General features: G+C 38.5%; 2 pseudogenes across 1 annotated transcript; both read right to left on the bottom strand.

The window, feature by feature from the left end:
* Positions 1 to 530: 530 nt before the first annotated feature.
* Positions 531 to 4,263, bottom strand: LOC149042646 (uncharacterized; annotated as a pseudogene). The gene is made up of 3 exons (XR_016188168.1): positions 4,178 to 4,263; positions 3,541 to 4,084; positions 531 to 2,088 (listed from the first exon to the last, which is right to left on the bottom strand). The product of XR_016188168.1 is annotated as an uncharacterized LOC149042646 (transcript).
* Positions 4,264 to 19,392: 15,129 nt separating this feature from the next.
* On the bottom strand, positions 19,393 to 20,851 carry LOC149042645 (uncharacterized; annotated as a pseudogene).

The following is a 20,851-nucleotide window of genomic DNA, read 5'->3' as shown; positions in this document are numbered from 1 at the left end:
CGCTGCCTGGCCCACTGACTTTCACAGGAACAACCTTGAAGCAGACTCTAGGTCGACCGCCCATTACAGCTCTTGCTGGAACTGAATCTCTGGATGCAGCAGAGGTACTTGATTCGGTAACCAGGAAAGGGTTGGACTCAGCAAGTGTTGTGGCTGTTCCACCAACTGAACAACTGGTTGCTGATCGATACCATCTTGTTTTGCTGCAGGCTCTTTGTTCTCTTTACTATCCATAGGGTGAAGAAGGGAATGGTGCTTCTTTCCACATCCTGGCTTACAACAAGAAAATCCCTTTGGACATGATCTTGAGAAGTGCCCATGGGCAAGACAGCTACCACACAGTTTCTTTTGTTGTACAGTTCGCAATCGATCCTCATAAGACGCATTCTTAAAAATCTCGCACTGCCAAATCGCATGAGGTCCAGAACATCAATAGCACTTTAAGTTAGCTGATCCAGTTCTTCCAGCCTTGCCGTTTTCTTTGCTCTGGGTAGCTAGAGTTGTAGCTTCAAGCCTCAGCTCTTGTTTTTCTTTGTTACCATGTCTTCTTTCTTTCTCTTGCTGAGGCGGTGCTGACCTCAGTTCTTGCCCAAAGGGGTTGTTCAAGCGATCAGCTCATTTCTGAATGAAACTCAAGAAATCAGAAAAGTCAACTTGTCCCTTAGAACAAATCAAGTCTCCTGCAATATCTGTCCATTTCCTCTTCAAACCTTCATCAGGTAACTTCTTCATCAGCATAAGGATCGTATCTTCATTATTAAGGCGGCTAACATAAAGCGGTCCCATGCTTGTTAACACTTGTTTTGTATCCTCAAGTCTTCTTGCGAACTCCATTAGACTCAAGGCATCAACTCTTCTTAGGTTGTAATCTCTCAACCTTTTCATATGAGCATCGGCCACCATGTGAGGCTGTCCAAAATTCTTAGACAAAGTTTTCCAGGCTTCACTGTATCTCTGGCCAACAGGAAGGTTAACACAGCTTTTAATAGCATCCTTTGCCCTTCCAACACACTGTGCAAGTTAACGGGTAAGCCTCTGAGAATCATTGGAAACTTGGGTTTCAATGTGATCCCGGAAATTGACAACAAATTCTCCATACTGAGATGGGTCACCCCCAAACTTCATTAACTCTATCTTCGGAAGAGTTGGACCTTGTCTGAGTGCATCTGCAATGGCTTGCCATGCTCCTTTATCTGCTCGTGACTCTGACTGAGATTGCGCAACTTGTTGGGTTGACTGCTGGGTTAGATGCTGAAGTGTTTGCAACAATACTTCCAGCTGAGTATGACTCGGTTGCAGGGGTGACTGAGGCGTTGGCATAACATCTTGCTTCACAGTAACATACCGCTCGCTTTTACACATGCCTGCAGGCAAAATCTTTCTTGGAGGCAAGTGGGGGTCCTGTTACCTGTCCTGGGTGTATTTGCAAGTGGTGTGAAATCGTTTGCATCTACCTTAAGCAAAGTCTCTCGCACTATGTCCTTTGGCTGAGAATTAGGAGTGGGTAGTGATTTGTACAGGAGTGATGTATCACTTGGAGAGATAATCGATGCTGATGACACCTCATGATCAACTTTCAAGGCCTTAGATGCTGTGGTATAATCATCAGGTGGAAGATGCACACGTAAAGGAGGTGTACGAGGACTCAACTCATGAACTAATAATGCTGGAATTACCTCACCTGGTACAGATTCTCTCTCAGAGATTTCACTTTGTAATTCCTCTTGCTCGATCTCAAGATCAACAGCAGCTTTCTTAACTTCCATTTCAACTTGCATCTTTTCGATCTTTCTTGCTAATTCAGCCTTACTTTGTTCTCTCTCTTCAGCAATTTCAAGCTCTCTCTTCTTAAATTCAGCTTCTTCTTCTTCTAAGCGACGCTCCAAGTTCTGCTTTTGCTCCAACCCTTCCACTCTCAGCTGTGCTTCTTCGAGTATTCTACGCTTCTCTCTTACCCTACTTGTAATGGAACTCCTCCCAGTCTTACTCGACCAACGCGACTTGTGATCCGATTTCGACATTGCTTTCGAAGCACTTTTCATCTTTGATTTCCACGTACTTAGCTCCACATCGAGGAGAAATTTGTTCGGCAAAGTTTCCGCACAGCCCCATACTTCATTATGCATACAGTCCTTTGTTAGAAGAAAACAATAGCGCAAACAATAGATTACCTTTGGGACTATTCGCTTTGTTTTCAAGAAGTTGAATTTTTTTTTAAGTCTTTACTCAAACCTTCAAAAAATCGCCGTTTCTTAATTAAAAATTGCGCCTAATCGAGCGCTGATTTAAAATATGTAACAGTCAAATAAAAAATTACTATGCTTTATAAAATCTCTAAATCAAAACAGCTTAAATTCCGCCTCATATTAGCCTCAAAATTGTTGTTTTTGAAAGCAAACATTCATAAAACGATGAAAATAAAATCGATGCTCACCTTTAAAGTTGTTCATTGTCGTTGTCGTTTTTCCTTTTCCCTTTAACAGTAGAGTTGCTTATTTTTCTCTCTTCATTGAATGTTTATTTTCATCGGCGGTGGTTGTGTAGACAGGCACCAGCACAAACAGAGGCACGAGGAGCTTAGTTTTTTTGATGTCTTTCGAACATCATATACTTCGGCGATATGCTCGATTATATTTCCAAGAGGATCTTCTCCATATTGCTTACGCCACAACCACTCCTGTAGGTAGCTACCGAAGAGATCTTTGGATATTCCTGTACGAGGTATACTTCGTTTGATTCCCCACCGTGTATTTTCAATGTGCTGAGTATAAGCGCCTGTGTCTGGGTCTACGAAGTTTAGGCTGTGGTTCACTGTGAGATGGTTGTAGCCCTCGTCCTGTAAGCAATCATAAGCTTTCCACATATCGCTCATCACGCATATTCCCGGCAATATTTGAGCGCGTATAACGGGTATGAGCGTATCTTTATCCCTGCGCTCTACCGGTACAAGGAAGCAGGCCTTGGTTTCATGGCAAATGCCATCAAAGACCCACTTTCCTTCGACGTAGCGACCGTGGTGATACATCTCATTTCTTCGTGCAAAATCTAACATGTTTTAAAGGTGAGGAAAATTATTTCAGTGTTAATTTTTGGAATTTGAATAAGGTATTAGAAATATAACTTTGAAAGTTACCCTTTATCGGCAAGCAGCACATGTAGATCAATGGTATAGAGGATAGACTGCTAGTCAGACGAAGACGATAGAGAATTGAGAGTTCGAACCCTGCAGGTAACGTAAAAAAAGAAAAATAGACTGAGAGGGGCCTTGAAGGAAGGATAGATAGTAGGAAGTGCCCGCCAGAGAAATGGGGAAGAGAAAGAGGGGAAAATGGAGAGAGAGAGAGGGAAAAACAGCGCGGAAAGAAACGCTGTGAAAAAAATCCTCTTTTATTAGTGCGGTAAGTAATAATTAGGGATGTATATATTCAATTACCATGGGAATTGTCTATTGTATTCAAAGACAAAGAGTAGAATGCATAATTAATAAGATGCACATGCATAATGAAGTATGGGGCTGTGCGGAAATTTTTCCATTTGTTCTCCTTTTCCTTTTTGTAATTTTCGTTGGCCACATTTATCATTCCTTCATTGTCCTCGAACCTCAAGTAAGTTTCGTAGGCATCAACAAACTTTCGAAACGCACGCTCACAGCATTCCACTTTTTGGATTACTTCTTCCACACTTGCTCCTTTGGAAAGAAGACTTTGAACAAAATTGAGTCTCTTTCGTACGTCTCCTAAATGCCCTGCTCTTCTCGCTTTCATATCGATGGCCCTTTCGATTCTAACCTCGTCTTGATCCACAGCTTTCGACGGCACCTTTTGCCTCGTAGTACGAACAAATAATGAATCCGCCATATTTGCATCTGATGCAACCTGATGCAAGCTTGTAATTATGTCGCTCGACGGCAATTCCTGTTGAAGCGACATCCCTTTCGCCCCGTCTGACATCTCGAGAACAAAATACGCGGAGAAAAAACTTTGAAAAACGTAGGAACCCAATGTTTGCTACTGGAAGGCGGCAACAAGGTAAACTTGAGATGCACTGAACTGCAAACTTCTTTTATTACATGAACAACGATTCACTGAAATTAAATGTATAAATCCGCTGAATAAAGCAAAATAACAACCGAATGACAAACGAAAGGAAAGCTAAATATAAACCGATCGATACTTACAAGTTTTTTCGTGCCTTGTTCCGCTAATACAAAAAGAAATCTTGTACAACAATCATAGCGAAAGCTAAAACTTCAAAACAGACCATGTGCTCTCTTATTGTGACTGCAAAACATGTTACCAGCGGTACACATCATAAATGATTCACTGAAATGTCTCAGTCATTACAAATATCCTCTCTTATAATAGTAAATATTCAGTAATGCAAAAAGGTGGATGTTGTGACTTTAGTGGAGTCACAGGATAGTGAGTGACCAGGAGCATAAAACGAACGCACAAACAACAGACGTATAACAAAGTTTTCCAACCAACTTACAAATTTATTCTTACGATAATCGACGGTAGTGAAGATACGTAGTGATGGCTTTAAAGCACAACAATAGCGTGATACAATTTGATGTGACGTGGTACGAACTAAAAGGAAATTAAAAATAAACCTATGTAACTTACATTGTTCCATATATCGATTGTGCATAACGACAATGAAATCAACTAAGCCTTTATCTAATAGAAACCGATGTAAACAGAGTAACGAAATCATGCGACAATTATAACAAGTAAAAAAGACTTACTTTGGTTTAGCTCCTAGCGTGATAGCATATAACCCAATGATAGCGACAATAGCGAGATAGCTTGCTCTTAAATAGCGAAGATGTAAACTCGTTGTACAACGATAGCATGTGACTTTCGCAAGAAACTCATATCCTGATAAGTACACGTGTAATATAATAGCTACGGCTACTGGAAAACGTGATCAAATGTTAACACTACAACTTTACATAATCAATCGAGTTAATCATAAACGATAAAATAAAAGGATATAAAAATAGAACGTTTCGAAACTAACAGATGTTTCTGTAAATGTTTCCCTATTTGGTTGCATAAGAAATATTTATTGCAGAAACAAAATTCGCTTCCCGAGAGACAAAAACGTTTCTTAACTTTCTTAGATATATTTTGCTTCCACCGCAAATTTTTCCCGTTTTAGCTCTGCAAGAAGCATTTCAAAAACAACATTTCTACGTCTCCCTGTCTGTAAGGGGCTTTAGATCAAGGCATTTCTCATTCACTCGTAGACTGTTCTGTTTTTGTGACAGTTCGTTCCATCGTCCTTTCATTCGCTTTCTGCTCATCCATTCCTTCCTATGTATTAGCAATAAAATAAGAATAACATTTTAAAATTAGACTAAAGATGACAGAAGATTCTGTTGAAACATGTTTTTAAAAAAACGTTGTGTTGTTTTTTAAAATTGTAACATGTCTGCTACTATCCAGACCTTTTGAAAATAAGAATAAAACTAACTTCTTGTCTAGTGGTACAATGAGAGCATTGCTGCAACAATTCTGTTTGAGTGTCAGCCGCTACCAGTATTTGTGATTCTGATGAAGAACCAGGCATATCTTCACTGGATGGCAATTTCTTTGGAGCAAGAAAATAATAAAATATTTGAGTAGCATAATCTTGTTTCATTATCTTTTGTTTGATATTAGAGGCTTTTGATTCTCTGACTTGTGTACTTATCAAAGGCTAGTACATTCAAGACCAACCATAAATAGAGCTACGAAGACGTTAAATGTAATTTAGGTACAGTAGGACCTTGTTATCTTGAAGTTCCAAGGCAAACAGAAATTGTTCGAGATAGCACTGTTTGAGATAACAAAACAATTTCTTAGTATCCTGTCCAATGGGACAGTAAATTATATGCATAAGCTGGAATCTGCGCTAGTTCAAACAAAACTGGAACATAACGAACTCCTGTATTGTCTCTCGTATAGTACAGCTGCACTAATTAGATAGAGTGGTTCTGGAAATTAGGTTATCGTAAAGGGAAAGGCTGTAAATCTTGCTGATGGAGATGGGATACAAGGTGTACAGTTTCGATTTATCGAACTTCAAAGAGAATCAAAAACAGGAACAATGAAGAATTATTCAGACTGAGGCACTTTGTAAGACAAGAGCAGGAGCATTATGGGCCTTATGACCATCTAGTTCCAGATAAGCAAGTTTGAGATAGCGGGTCCTACTGTCTATGCCCCGGATTCCCTAATATAATAGTCTGTTTGGCTGTTTTAAGTAGAAAACCATACCTGTTCCACCATTTCCTTGTTTTCCTTCTCTTTTGTCATGCTTGTTGTGTAATGTTCTTTTCGGTAACCCCAACAAATTGCTAAAGTTGAGAAATATTAAAACATAGTTTTTAACAATTGTGTTATCAGAGGAGCGTAGCCGAGTTCGCAACTAAATATCCATCACTAAAGGGCGCAATACAACAAAGAATGCTCCCCAAATACTAAAACAAACCTGTTTTCAACACAACTTTACACACAGCACCAACACTAAGATGCTCAGAAGTAGATAAACAGAGCTTATGACAAATATGGTAGACACAATGAAGACTAGCTCTACAATATTGACTTGCCCACTCATACAATGACAGCGAACCCGAACTAGCCAACTTTGCTCTCTATTTTGTAGGAAATGTATGGACTCTACAAAAGAAAATTTGTACCTTCTGCTCTTAAAATATCATATGTTGGAGATGCATGTAAAACTGTTGTCTGATTTTCTGTGTTTAGTCTAAATTCCACAGAGTTAGCAGCTTTTTTTAACTTTAAGCAAGTTACAGAAAAGATGTTTAATTTGCTCTCTGTGATAGGAGTTAAGCGACAGTAACTGAATAATGACTGCAAGATTTGTCTTTCAGATTCCTTTATTTAACAAAACCTGCCTTTTGTTTGTTTGATTTTTTTTCACTTTTTGCTTTATTTATTCACTTTGTAAATTTCTCTTCCTATTTGTTCGCTTTTCCATTTTTGTTTACCGTTTTTTCAATTCCAAATTCCGGATTCCAGATTGTAACCTTTTCCAGTTCCAAATTTCGCACTGGCCAGACTAAAACGTTTGGTTCTGTTTACCGTAAATGTAAATGTAACATTGTTTATAGTTATCAAATAAGTCTTCCGTAAAGTAAGTATCCTGACACAGAACTCACCTGAACCAATGGGAACAACAGTGTCAAACAAGTCAAAAATTTCTTGTGATAATTGAGCATTTGCTCGTTTCGTCTGCGCATTGCCCTTTCCCTCGCCTTTATGATTTGGGTAGCAACAAGTAGTCCTTTTTCGGCCTAACCAGTCTGTTGTTAAGCTCTTGCGATGTCTGGGACAAACCATCATAGCTCCCTTCTCGTCTTTGCGGACAGCAAATTTACCTGCTCGGTTAAGTATCAAGTCGACCTCAGAGATCTTGGAACCTGTAGTGCTACATTTGCTCCCCAAACCAAGACTGCTGAGATGCGGTTCAATGTCTCGTGAACAGGACAACAAGGGGCAAATCCTTTAGCCAACACCTTGCCCCCCCACAAGGCAAATCCTCTGATCAAAAGGAGCACTTGAGATCCATGGTTTTGAACTAACGTAAGACTCTTCTCCGTGAAGTGTGTTTCGTACTGATAAGAATACCACTGTCACGTCATCAAATTACTCGTGCCTTCCTTTTATCATAACATTGACAAGCTTAATTACTGTTGATTAAGTTAATTTTTCCTTTTTTATTTTTGAAGTTACATGTAAAAATAATATTTTCATGGGTAAATCGTAAATTGTAAAAATAATATTTTCATGGGTAAATCAAATTTTAGTGAAAAAAGGAAGGCAGTTTCTGAGTGCAGAATACAAGAAGAGAAGTGTATTTGACTTAATGTCGGTTCACAAAACGGAAAAAACTGTCGATTGCAGTGACATGTGAACATTTATCAAATTAAAAATGAGTGTTAGATTGCATTAAATAATTTTTTGCAATATTCCATCCAAAGTATTTCTTCATGCTATTAAATGCTCAAGAAGGTCAAGAATCAAAGAGAACGTTCGCTTGCAGAGTCAGGAAACACTTTCGTGGTTGATAATATCCTATTCCCCCTTGCTTATCATGATCAGCATCTCCCTTGGACTGTATTTATGATATTATCGAGTATGTAAGGTTGCAGTCTTCAATCTAATTACAGTTACAATTAAAAATAAATTTTGTGGGTTCAGTAAGCTAGAATCATAGGAAGATCTCAGTGATTTGCCAAAAATCCGTTATGGACATTGGTGGGAAAAATATGGCCTGATGGCTGACTTTGCGCGCAACTCACTCTAATGCATTATGACGGCTTAAGTTAGGGTTAACTGGTTTTCGGAGAAAAGATGTTAAACATTCAAGATAACATACAAATGTTGAAAAAGAGAACTGCACCTCTGAGAACAGTCGCTTTAAAATTACGTCAAAATTAGCCGACGTAATCTTCGCACATGGGACAAAATTTCGAAATTCATAGAAAAATTCACTTTTATTTAAAGTTGGCGTATTTTTCTTCAAGAACATAATTTAACCTGTTAACAACACAAACAACTTACACGAGTTCTCAGAAAGTATGTGAAATGTGTTTTGTTCAGCCTCAAACTTGGCATATATTTGTCATGGCTTCAGGGTCTGTGAAGTTAAAGAATAGGGGGGGTGGTCAAACTAGGGAAGTAAATACCAGAGAAATCCCTAAATACCATCCTCCTTTATCATTTCGGACAGGCATTCAATGCTGAAAATTTGAGGTAAAACGGTCGACCCTCATCTTTCACGCGTGCCTGGTTTTCTCTGACAATGACTGTTAAGAGGGTTACAGTAGTATGATTAGCTTTGGCTTTTTAAAGGGTTGAACTGTTGAACGATTTAATTCCAAGTTTCCCCTAAATGTCTTTACAACTAGTTTTGTTGGTCTTTAAAAAGTTTTGTTCAGTTTTTTGTGATTGGACAAGCTTTAACAGCAAGCTTTGCAATTGGTCACCATGCATGCTTATTCTTCTGGCATTGTGTTCGATCTGCAAGGTATCCCATCCACACTAACAAGTGCAGAGAATTTAGGGACGTAAAAATGTGTACGAAGGACACTAAACATAGAAATGGGGTATTAGCAACTCATCAGTAGACAGATTACTGGTTATTACTGAGGCTATTAACTGAAAGTGGGTTTGTTTGACAAAAAATCGGAGGAAGAAGCGTTGCACAAGATAGCTGGTGAAATCTACCCGTGGTGCTCATAACTGCTCCATCAGAGGCCAGCGTAAAACAAAGGTATGAAACTATATGATATAAGTAGCATATATGATATAACTAGTAGGGGAAATTCCACTTGGTCTGTTTTCCAGTAACTGCAGACTTAAATTCCACTGAAACTGAGAGAGATATAAAAAATTATTAAATGAAAGAGCCACGATGGATGATTGTTTCTAAAATGCACTGTGGAATAATAATCACATCACTTCAAGTGGTGTGCAAAATTACAGGTGATACTAAGAAATTGACAATGAAGATAAAGCTTGTCTTCACAAACAGTCGTCAGCTGAAAAGCTTTTTTACGGTGAAAATCGAATTTTCGCCCAGTAGGGAAGAGGTAAGTTGAATAGTTTTCTTTTTAAGGCCATGGCAAATAAATAAAAGAATACTCTGAAGATTGTTTCTGTTGCCAACGAAAAATGTTTAGGCTGAAACAGAGAAAACTTATTTACAACAGATTTTTGTATATTCCTCTCAGGAATATGCTAATTGAATGAAAGAAGTTTTGTATACTTAGCTGCCAAGCCTTTGGAGTGATGTTAAAGTTGACCATGTTTTGATAGAGACCAATATCTAGTTAGCGTGATAACAAAGTTATTTACATTTGAAAAGCTGCAAGGTTTGTATCATAACAAGGTTACCCGTAACCTCACTCCTGTTCAAAAGATTGGCAACCAAACATGCAACTGTAAAATGGACTATTGAATGTGTCTTCCTGGAAGGGAAGTGGACAGCACCTGGTAGTAGTAGTATACCAAGGAAACCTGTTGTTATGATAATAATAACAGTTTATTAAACTCTCTTGCAGTAACTTACTGAATTAATGAGTTATAGTACAATGAAAACTTGATAAAATCAACTATGTACATTTCTGTATACATTAAGTACAAATTATATACACCACACCAGAACATGCATCACATTTGCTATAAATATTTCAAAGTGAAAAAGTCTTTGGTGTGCTTCATTCTACAGGTAGTAACGTTTTTGTAAAAGTACAGCTGGTCTGATTTGTGCCTTAGGGTGTAGGGGCAGGTATCGTCTAGGCGTGTTGGTAGAAGAGGGTGGCTTAAGTCCTTCACTTTGCTCTTATACTCTTTACGTATCTTACCTCTTCTACATGCAAGTGTCTCCCACCCCTGCTAACAGGTGGAGACCTTGATAAGGGATGAGGGAAGCCTCTTTTTCCACAGCCCAGTTCCAAAATTCATGGAATGGCATCATGGAGGATCTCTAAGTCGAAGTCAGTTGGACGTGCAGCCTCTTGCTCTGTTGAACCCTGCTGGCTGTGTGGGGGATGCTTACTGGAGCAGGAAGAGCTGCACAAGGGGCTTTCTGTTAGTTCACTTAGAAGAACCTAAAAAATAAAGGGGATGATAATTACGAAAGGAAAATTTAGGAATCTGGTAGTATATTACTGCAATTTTAACAATTGATTCTGATTGATGGAAGCTAATGAAGTGAAACCAGTTGTGTACTTAGGTCTTGGAGTTTGCATGATAGTAAAAATTGCAGTAATTATTATTTAAAGGAGAAAAATTTTTTGTGTGTTTTAACTCTTCCACTGCGGCTGAAGCAGGCTTGAATTTATCCTCTTAAGAGTGTCTCTGTAAGAGCGGTCCGGTCGATTCTGCTTGAGACACGGATTTCGCTCATTTCTTGTGTGTTGCAAGACATTCATGTACCTATAATAGAACCACAATCCGTTTGATTGGATCTCTTTATTTTTTAGAGTTTTACGGAAATTAAATTTCACTCGAGCGAAGGCTTGTCGTGACACTTTTCAAGACTTTAATTTAAGACAACTTTGAAGGACAATTTACAAAAAACTACGGAACTTAGCAAAAAATAAATACCACAGCCATGCATATTAACTCTATCTTATCCATCGAGGCGACTTTCGTGAACATCACATTTCAATCAAGGAAACAGGAAGACTTGAATGACACCTTATCCGTTCGCTTAAGTCACACATGCCAAAACCGATCAAATTCAATGTAAATTTTTGAAAAAGTGAGGCGTTCTTAACTGATCCAACTAACATAGCTAGGAAGTAGGTGCCATAGAAAAGGTACCTACAGAAAAAAACTTTGCGGTCCGACCTTTACGAAAACTTTAGAACTCCGTGAACTGACCTAATTTTTGGCAATTTCCAAGTTTAGCCGCCATTTTGAGGGACTTGTCAACATGGAGCGCAGCAGATATAAATCAAGCAGGTAGATCTGAAACCGTCAGAAATACATACGAAAGCAATTCAAATGAACTTTACTTTCAATTCAAGCGGCAAAATTTGAAACTGTTCGTTGAACTTACCATTCCTACATCCCCATGCGACCAATTCTTCCAACAATTCAAACACTACAACTAGTGTTCGAATTGCCCTAGTCGATTCCACTGTAAGAAATAACCTGTGCCACCCAAGCTTCGACTCGAATGTAAAGTACGAATCAAATAACATAACTGCTTCATCTTGGAGGCAATATCACGCTGGTATTTTGATTTTCTGATAGACAAGAACGGTAATCAGGAAGCGATCGCCATGTTTACCTCATAAACGTGACCCCCGACCACCCGCTGAGTGAAAATGGTATAGCGCGCGGTGGGGTGGGGGTGGGCGGCGGGCTTATTGCCATAAGATATTCAAATACATGCTTAAAAAGCTTCAGGACTCCTAGCCTAAACAGTGGAGGCATGCTTCGTTGTACAGACAATTTTTATTTTATCTCATAACTTTCTCCTTTACATTAGAACTGGTATTAAGTAATAGAGTTATCAATATATATTTTTAACTGGGGTACCATATGACCTTTTTTGCTTGTCATCAGTGGTATGAAATAGGGTGTCTTCTCCACCAGAACCTTTTGTCAATGCCCCATTGCACGGAATGAACACTATATTTAGAATGTTTGTTCTAAGTCGTTTTTGCAGTTCCCAAGAATGTATGCAAAATGATAGAGATTTGATTCATTCAGCTGACACGTTCTTTTAAGTTATAGCGCGTCCAGGTTTTTTCTATCAAAAGTCGCGCGCGCAACACACCTGAATTGAAAATTCGTCGTAAAATTGCACAGACCTTAGAATGAGTGTGAGCAACTTTGACTTCTGGCGATATGAAGCCGATTTAGATTATTTTCAGGACTATAACTGAGATTTGTTTATAACTATGATGATCGTCATTAATAGCGGACAGTGCTTTTTACCCATCGTTGTCATCATTATCGTTATCACGCCGGAAGAAGTATAAAGCCAGCACGTTGCCTTACCAAACAACACAGAAAATTGTTCTCTCTTTTGCTCCCCTTGGATCCTGGAAACTGTTACTATTAAGACGATCAACAAGAAAGCCTTAATAATTACTGAAATTTTTGATTAACAGAATGTAAGAAAAAATTGGTGGGGAGAGTAATTCGCGTATCTTATAATCTGAACGATAGTTTTCAAAAAAACAAATACCACTTAATTAAATTTACCTTAGTTGTCTCGTGTTTAAAAGTGGCGTTTCTGAGAACCACAGATTCTTCTCTAATTCTTCTTGTCTCAGCCAAGACTCACTATCATCAACTTTTTTCTTGTGCTTGTTACGGTATGGGCCACAAAACTGAGGTAAGCGATTGCAAATTTCTCAGTTAAAGTGAAGCCCAGTAGCATCCATCAGGAATTGAAAAGTGACATGCACTATTTACTTTATTCTAAATCAAATAAGGGGTGGTTTAGTCTGCAAATTTAATCATACTGGTTAATGAGAATCATACAAACTGAGGAAAACTGACCGCAAATAATTGGGAACCATATGCATGAATAAGTGTATTACGTTTTCAGGTGATTTGATCTTCTAGAAAAACATTATTGATTATCAACCAAGCAACATTGTACATATAATGTGATGTGTACTTAAGTACCCTTAATCTAATAATGAGTTTCTTCTCTTTTCGAGCAGATATGTCACGAGACAAAAATATATAACAGAAAATGTTACTGAGAACTACCTCCAAACAGCTTTTGAATGTCCTGAGACATATGCAAGGTAATTACATCTCTGCCTTGGATACGCTTCCTAACATGATGATCAGGATACTGACATGTTACCTTTGCACTTCTCCAAAACTTCCCCTAAGCGTGGCGATGCCTCTAGCTAATCCAAATTTTTTTGTTTACCCTCCTGAGCGAGGTGAAATAGGCCAGTCCTTGCCAAGATTAGCTCATTTTCACATAAGACCTCTTTAGACAGGTGGCAGCTTATCAAATGATGTTTTATTTCATCATTGCATTCAGACAGTCGTACCAAATCGCTTAAGCCATGCGATGAACCAAAGTTTTTTCATCTTTGCTATTTAAAAAACAGTCCTGAGACATAATGAACGTCTCGCTAACGAACGACTTCTTCCTTTTCGGCCCAAACTTGTATCGCTTTGGGAGCTCCGGGAGATCTAAAGGAACTCGCTATAACTTTGTTTACTCGATACGATTTCAATTTCTGCACCAAAGGAGAAGCTTACTGAGTGAATTCTTGAGTGGTCAGTGGTTACGCTCGTGAGGTAAAGAATGGGTTTGTGAATTTTTCATTCAATTGAAAAGACTCGCGTCACTCTTATGAGATGGTTGAACGGAATACAGACTCCGAGCAGTCCCTTTTTTTTCTTAAAGATAGTGAGGTCACGCGTATCCTCTGAGCATGGAGAAGCCGCGAGACTCGTGTCTCGCGTCTTTGCCGCTCCACGTTCTCAGAGTTGGGCAAAGACAAGACATGTTACTTCTAAAGCGATACAAGACGTTCAATGGTTATCTCGATTACCTAAAAACATTTATTTACATGGTAAAGATTTGTTTATAAATCTATGAATTGACGCCAGTCCTATTTGGAACAAAATGTACTTGAAAGAAAAAAGAATACTAAGCAAAGCAAAAGTTGTCTGCAACACGAAGCATGCCTTTGCATTAAGACTGAGAGTCCTAATTCTTATTATGATACTTTAATGCATATTTTCAAATGTTCCCAAAAATCCTTTGATAATCTGCCTGCACCCACCCCACACCCCGCACCTCAGCACTGAGCCATATTGTTTTCACTCAGCGGCTGGTCAGCGATCAGTTTTATGAGGTAAACATGGTGATCGCTTCCTGATTACCGTTCTTGTCTATCAGAAAATCAAAATACCAGCGTGATATTGCCTCCAAGATGAAGCAGTTATGTTATTTGATTCGTACTTCACATTCTAGTTGAAGCTTGAGTGGCACAGGTTATTTCTTACGATGGAATCGACGAGGGGAATTCGAACACTAGTTGTAGTGTTTGAATTGTTGGAAGAATTGGTCGCATGGGGATGTAGGAATGGTAACTTGAACGAAAAATTTCAAATTTTGCCGCTTGAATTGAAAGTAAAGTTCATTTGAATTGCTTTCGTATGTATATCTTACGGTTTTAGATCTACCTGCTTGATTTATATCAGTTACACTTCATGTTGACAAATCCACAAAATGGGGGCTAAACTTGGAGATTGCCGAAATTAGGTAAGTTCACGGAGTTATAAAGTTTTCGTAAAGGTCGGGCCGCAAAGTTTTTTTCTGTAGTTACCTTTTCTATGGCACCTACTTCCTAGCTATGTTAGTTGGATCAGTTAAGAACGCCTCACTTTTTCAAAAATTTACATTGAATTTGATCGGTTTTGGCATGTGTGACTTAAGCGAACGGATAAGGTGTCATTCAAGTCTTCCTGTTTCCTTGATTGAAACGTGATGTTCACGAAAGTCGCCTCGATGGATAAGATAGAGTTAATATGCATGACTGTGGTATTTATTTTTTGCTAAGTTCCGTAGTTTTTTGTAAATTGTCCTTCAAAGTTGTCTTAAATTAAAGTCTTGAAAAGTGTCACGACAAGCCTTCGCTCGAGTGAAATTTAATTTCCGTAAAACTCTGAAAAATAAAGAGATCCAATCAAACGGATTGTGGTTTTATTATAGGTACATGAATGTCTTACAACACACAAGAAATGAGCGAAATCCGTGTCTCAAGCAAAATCGACAGGACCGCTCTTACAGAGACACTCTGTTAAGTTTTTGCCTTTACAGCCATGACAATCTTGGTGGCCTGCAGCAGTTTCCTTCAGTGAAGACTGAACACTGCCAAGATGTTGCATAAGTCCATTTTGACTTCACATTTTACAAATATTCTTGGCTATCAATAACTTTTGTTTTTTTCTCTTTGGGTTGCTTTTTGAGTAAGGGTAAAAATGACTAGTGGATATTCTTTAATGAAAGCAGTTGGTGCTGGGTCTTTGGTATCCCAGTTCCTAGAAGATAAAGGATAATAAAGTACTAACTAGATCGATTTAGTAAAATTTGGCGAGCCATAATGGACCAAAGTGGTTGGTACTTCTTTTTCAAGTCAAGAATTTTTTTGAGTCAAGATTTTTTCCAGTTGAGAATATTTTTTCCAAAGAGGAGAATATTTTCATGGAGTTGAAAATTTTGTAATCAAGATGGGAATTTTTACCTCTAGTTGAGAGTATTTTTGCCAAGTGGAGAATTATTTCTTTGAGTCAAATTCTGTCAATTTGTCAAGAATTTTTTCCCGGAGTCAAGATTTTTTGCCGACTGCAAATTTTTTCTTTAACTCAAGAATACCCAACATGCCCTGCCATTTGCTGCCAAAATGGTCAAACAAGATGGTGGCCTGCAGATTTGTTGGTTACATAGCTTTTTTATACCTTGTTGTCATTCTTCAGGTTGCTGACGGTAATGTGGAGGACTTGGAGACATTTCTGTTGTCTGTACAGGATTTTATTTACCGTATAGCTCAACGCACAACTCTTGGAAATGTGGAATATATACATGCTTGCTCAGAAGGCTTTGTTTAAATGATTGCAGCATTTTCTTTGGTTTCTGCCAATGTCCAGTGCTTTTTAGAGATAAAAGTGGTGATTTGATGACCTTTCACACTCTTTATGGGAGCTACTAAACCACACCAGGGGTAAGATTGCCACTTCTTTTCAAATGAGTGCTGAGTTTTGTACCTTCCTGCAAAAGAAGTTCATTAGGAAGACCAAAATACATTACAGCAGAACAAATTGATGTACTTGGCAGCACTGGTATGCAGAGGACAGCTATTGCAAAGTGTTTAAGTGTCAGGACTCTGTCCAGAAGAAGAATAGAATTTGTTACTCGTGATTATAGTGAGGTTAATGAACAGGAACTTGATTGGAATGTAAGAGATATCTTACAAATAACACCTTTCTCTGGTGAAATGTACATACAAGGAGCTTTGAGGGCATGTGGCATTTATGGTTAGAGGTGGAAAATTCAGGAAGCATTACAAAGAATTAATCCTATAAACCACGCCTTAAGGTGCAGGTATGCAATTCACCAATGTCTGTATAATGTTAAAAAGCCAAACCACCTGTGGCACATTGACTCAAATCACAGGTTAATCCACTGGAGGTTTGTTTTGCATGGCTGCATTGATGGGTATAGTAGAGCAAATAGTTTACATAAAGTGTTTCACCAACAACCTAGCAGGTATGTTTTTGCGATACCTCATGGATGGAATACAAGAATTTGGAATTCTATCACAGGCTGGATGGGATAAGGGCATTGAAATTGTGAATGTTACACATTCTCCAGTTACAAGCATGACTTGAACGAAAGACATACATTCTTTCGACAAGGAGTGGGAAGGGGTTATGGAGGGGAGAAAAAATCCTCCACAGGCTGTACATTTAGAACTACCCTCACAACAGACTACTTGCAATAAGTCTTTGGCAGAGTTGTTCAAAACAAGGTTAACACTTATCCTGGGTTAAGTGTGACCATAACCTCTAGGCTGCCTTAATACTTAACCCAGATGACCATTAACCTTGATTTTAACAACTTGGCCCTGAATTGTCCTATAGAAAGGTAACTTCAAAGCAATAAATGAAATGATTTATTGTTACAAACACAAAACACAAACAAAGAGACATCAGCAACACCAAAAACGAAAACCAATGTTGAACTAACTTTTATGGACCACTGTATCTTACCAGGCAAACATCACATGTTACACAATACTATTACTCACCATACAAGTCTGCATTCTAGAGTGACTGACAGCGTGATGGCACACTTCCTTTAGAAAAACTTGATGTTGACTTTTGTTTATTTCTTGTAATTTTCTTCTTACTTATATGCATTATTTCTTTCTTACCACAAACCAATCTCAACAATGATAACCTAATTTAAAGGGTAACTGAAACAAAGATGGTGATATAAAATGAAACAATTTAGATGAGGGTCAAACCTAAAAGCGAACATCCCACCCATGTATTTAAAGGCTGGGGAAACACAAAGAAAAGCTAAAAATCTAATTTAAACAAAGTATTATCTTCAGTCATGTTTTGGTTTGTTTCTCCAACCAAAGCAACCCCTCTTTCTTGACACAGAGCCTCTACATCGAGTGTGTGTCCCGGTGCATCTGCCACTGTTTGTCCTCCTGGGGCTTCATCTGGGTACCTCATTGTGGAAATGTCGGTTGCGTTACCAATTGTGTGACTTGTTTGGCCTGCTGTTGTCTCATCTCTCTGCCCCACTACATTCTGGCTTACTAGTACTGCTACAGCTTCTGCTGTCTGTCTTGGTTGGCACTTTATTCTTAATGTTAGAGGCAGATTAAAATGCATTTTTTCTAAACCCCAATAGTTTACATATAATTACTATATGCACAGTACAGGTAGCGAATGAATGCTTACATTTCTCAAAGGACATCCTGGGAAAATTTAAGTAAGTTTACTTATTCATCACGTCGTCCTTTGTTGCATCTTCTTGAGAATCGTTATAAATTGAATTTTCCTTTTAATATTTTCATGATGAGCAAAATGTGGTAGTAGAAGCAGGAGTATATGCATACACCTAGCAACATCTTTATTAGTATGACAGGTATTGATAGATCAGCTATTCTATCCAAGATACCTCCTTTTCTTATTCTTAAGCAAGGCAAGGATGTTTGTGATTGCATCATCAGTCCAATGAAAGGGGCAATTTGTAGATATTGTAATGAAGGCCATAACATTTTGACAACAGCTGACATGCACAATGCATTGGAAGTGAGAGAAGTAAAGGAATCACCAGCTGCTGTTTGCAAGATTGTTAGTGACAGAAAGGAAGTTAAAATTAAGAGCATCAATAATTTCAGCTTTTTGTCAATTTTGCCTTTTAAAGGATGTTCTTTGTCTCTCAAAAGCCTATGGGGTTGGGAATGCCAATTTAATACCATACTCAGAGCTTGTCCTTGAGAAGCAAGGCCTTGTTGTGTTAAGGGAAGTTGAGAATCACGGTTTCTTTGCCACAGCACCATGAGCCATACAACAGAATCTCAATCACAGCCAAAGTTCCAACAATGATAAAGAAGACGCGCTGCTTCACTGCCCAGAACAAGGATGCTACTCTGAGTTCACTTCTTCAGAACAACTGCAAGATCATGTGCACCTTGGGGAGTACAGTAAGAGAGAAGCATCAGAGAGCCTTTATGACAGCCTCAGACGTGATTGAGCCATGAAATTTTCAACCAGAATCTTACCAGAAAGTTTCCAGGAGAATTCCTTGAATAGTTGATACTGAGAAAAGAAGGTTGCTTGCTGGTCAGCATTGAGTTTGGTCTTTTCTTGCAATAAATTTTGTAATCAAACACTGGGTTTCTCTCATCTGTCGTGAGTAATGAAAGCTTTAGGCTTGACTGATCTGATATTTCAAATTTCTGCTCCAGTTCATGTCATGGTCTGTCGTTCAGAATATTCTCTATATTTAGTTCTATCCACATCTCTGATAAATTGAACATCTCCCTAAGTCATTTTTCTATGCTTGTGACAGCCTCTCAACCTGTAATGATGGGGATTTGTAAACCACAAAGTGTTCAAAAAAGCCTCAGCACTTGTGATTCCAAGCAGGTTTTTCGTGTTTAGAATGTTGACCTCTTCATCTGTTCAAGCCTCTGCTGCGTTTGGCTTGTTGCCTTTCCCTTTCCTTTTTTAGGTGTCTGCTTTGAGCCTCCAAAGCTTTTTGAGTTTGCTCAAACTCAAGGTCCTCAAGGTCTTTGGATATTCACAAGCTTCCAAGTGATGGTTGAAGCTGGAAAGAAATCCTCTCAGGCTTGAGGGCTCAGTTCATCCCAATTAGGTTTCCACTTCCCCCAGAATTGGTCAAATCATCCTTTGTGAAGAAATGCTGAAGCTGGTCTTCAGCAAGGAAAGTAGGCAAAGGACCTCCTTGCAGCAAACTGAAATTCTTGTGTGCCTAAGTGAAAAGACATGGGTGTATCAATAGGCTTTGCATATTTACCAAAAAAGAGACCAGCTCCATAATACTGTTTCCTGTCTAATGCTTCTTTATCCTCAGAATTGATGTAGCTTTCTCCTTCTTCTTTGAAGAGCTTGTCACATATTTCATGCATCATCATACCCAAAAATTCCCAGCTTGGACCACCATAATCTTGAGTGCTATCACCTGTAAAGATCACCTCTGAAGGTACACTAAAATCAATCACTGGCAGATCTTCCCTCAATATCTCTTCCACTGCATCATCAAAGAGGTGGTAAGGAGAGACAATTATCTACATGATCTTTTCCTCACACCCTTCCGAGTCGTTTTTAAGGTCAAGCATTTGCCCTCTTTCTAACCTTCACCTGAACTTCCTTAAGACACTAACAGGTTCATTGCAAATAGCCCTGAAGTAAATTTTAAATGATCAAAGATGTGTAATGCCTGTGAAATTTGAATAATTCCCAAAAGTATGCCACAAACACCTGCACTAAACCAGTCCATTAATGAGCAGTCAGCCCAATTGTATCTAGCCTCTTATTCAAACAGTTGAGTGCCAAAGTCAAAGTGGTAAAATCAAGTAATGGATCTCTGCATGTAGAGACCCAGTGTCTTTACTTTGTGATCAAGGACAACTGAATACTTTGATATGCGTTTAACTGTATTATTATTCCATGTAAATTGGCAAACAAACTTCCATCACGCCTAGTGAACAAACTAGAATGAACAAATAAACTAGCTAACTAACGATTCACTGAAATAAATACAATACACATTAGGAAATAATATGGCGAACAAAGAAACTAAAACAAAATTGACAGATATACAATGTACTTACAAGTTTTCGTGTTTAGATCATGGAGAAACTGAGTAAGCTCGAAAACACAAATTACAAAACATGCCATGTGCTTTCATCAAACTCGACATCTCAAAATGCAGAAAACAGCAAGGCTAGCGGCTCATTGTATTTAAGCTGTCCTAAAGTGTCCTACTTGAAGCCAACACTGCACATAAAAGGTTGTGCTTAGCACATTACATTGTCAGAGGAATGCCTAATTTTCCCCTTCCTTCCCTTAAAGTGATATCACAACGAAAGTTCATGCACCCAAACACCAACTATACTGTAGAGTACAGAAAAGACCACCAAGCAGAATGTGCCAAGCACAATTTGCACTTACATAACTTTTAATGTTTCTTCTAATGCATTCCTCAAATGCTCCTTGTATGGGACAGGTTCCCTAGATAGATAGCAGAAATGACTACTTGAGGGGGCTTTTGGCAGGATGGTAGAAGTTTTCAT

Source organism: Pocillopora damicornis, chromosome 7 (genome assembly GCF_964200805.1).
Source record: "Pocillopora damicornis chromosome 7, jaPocDami1.2, whole genome shotgun sequence".
NCBI classification, from domain to species: domain Eukaryota; kingdom Metazoa; phylum Cnidaria; class Anthozoa; order Scleractinia; family Pocilloporidae; genus Pocillopora; species Pocillopora damicornis.
This window is presented reverse-complemented; position numbering and strand designations above follow the sequence as displayed.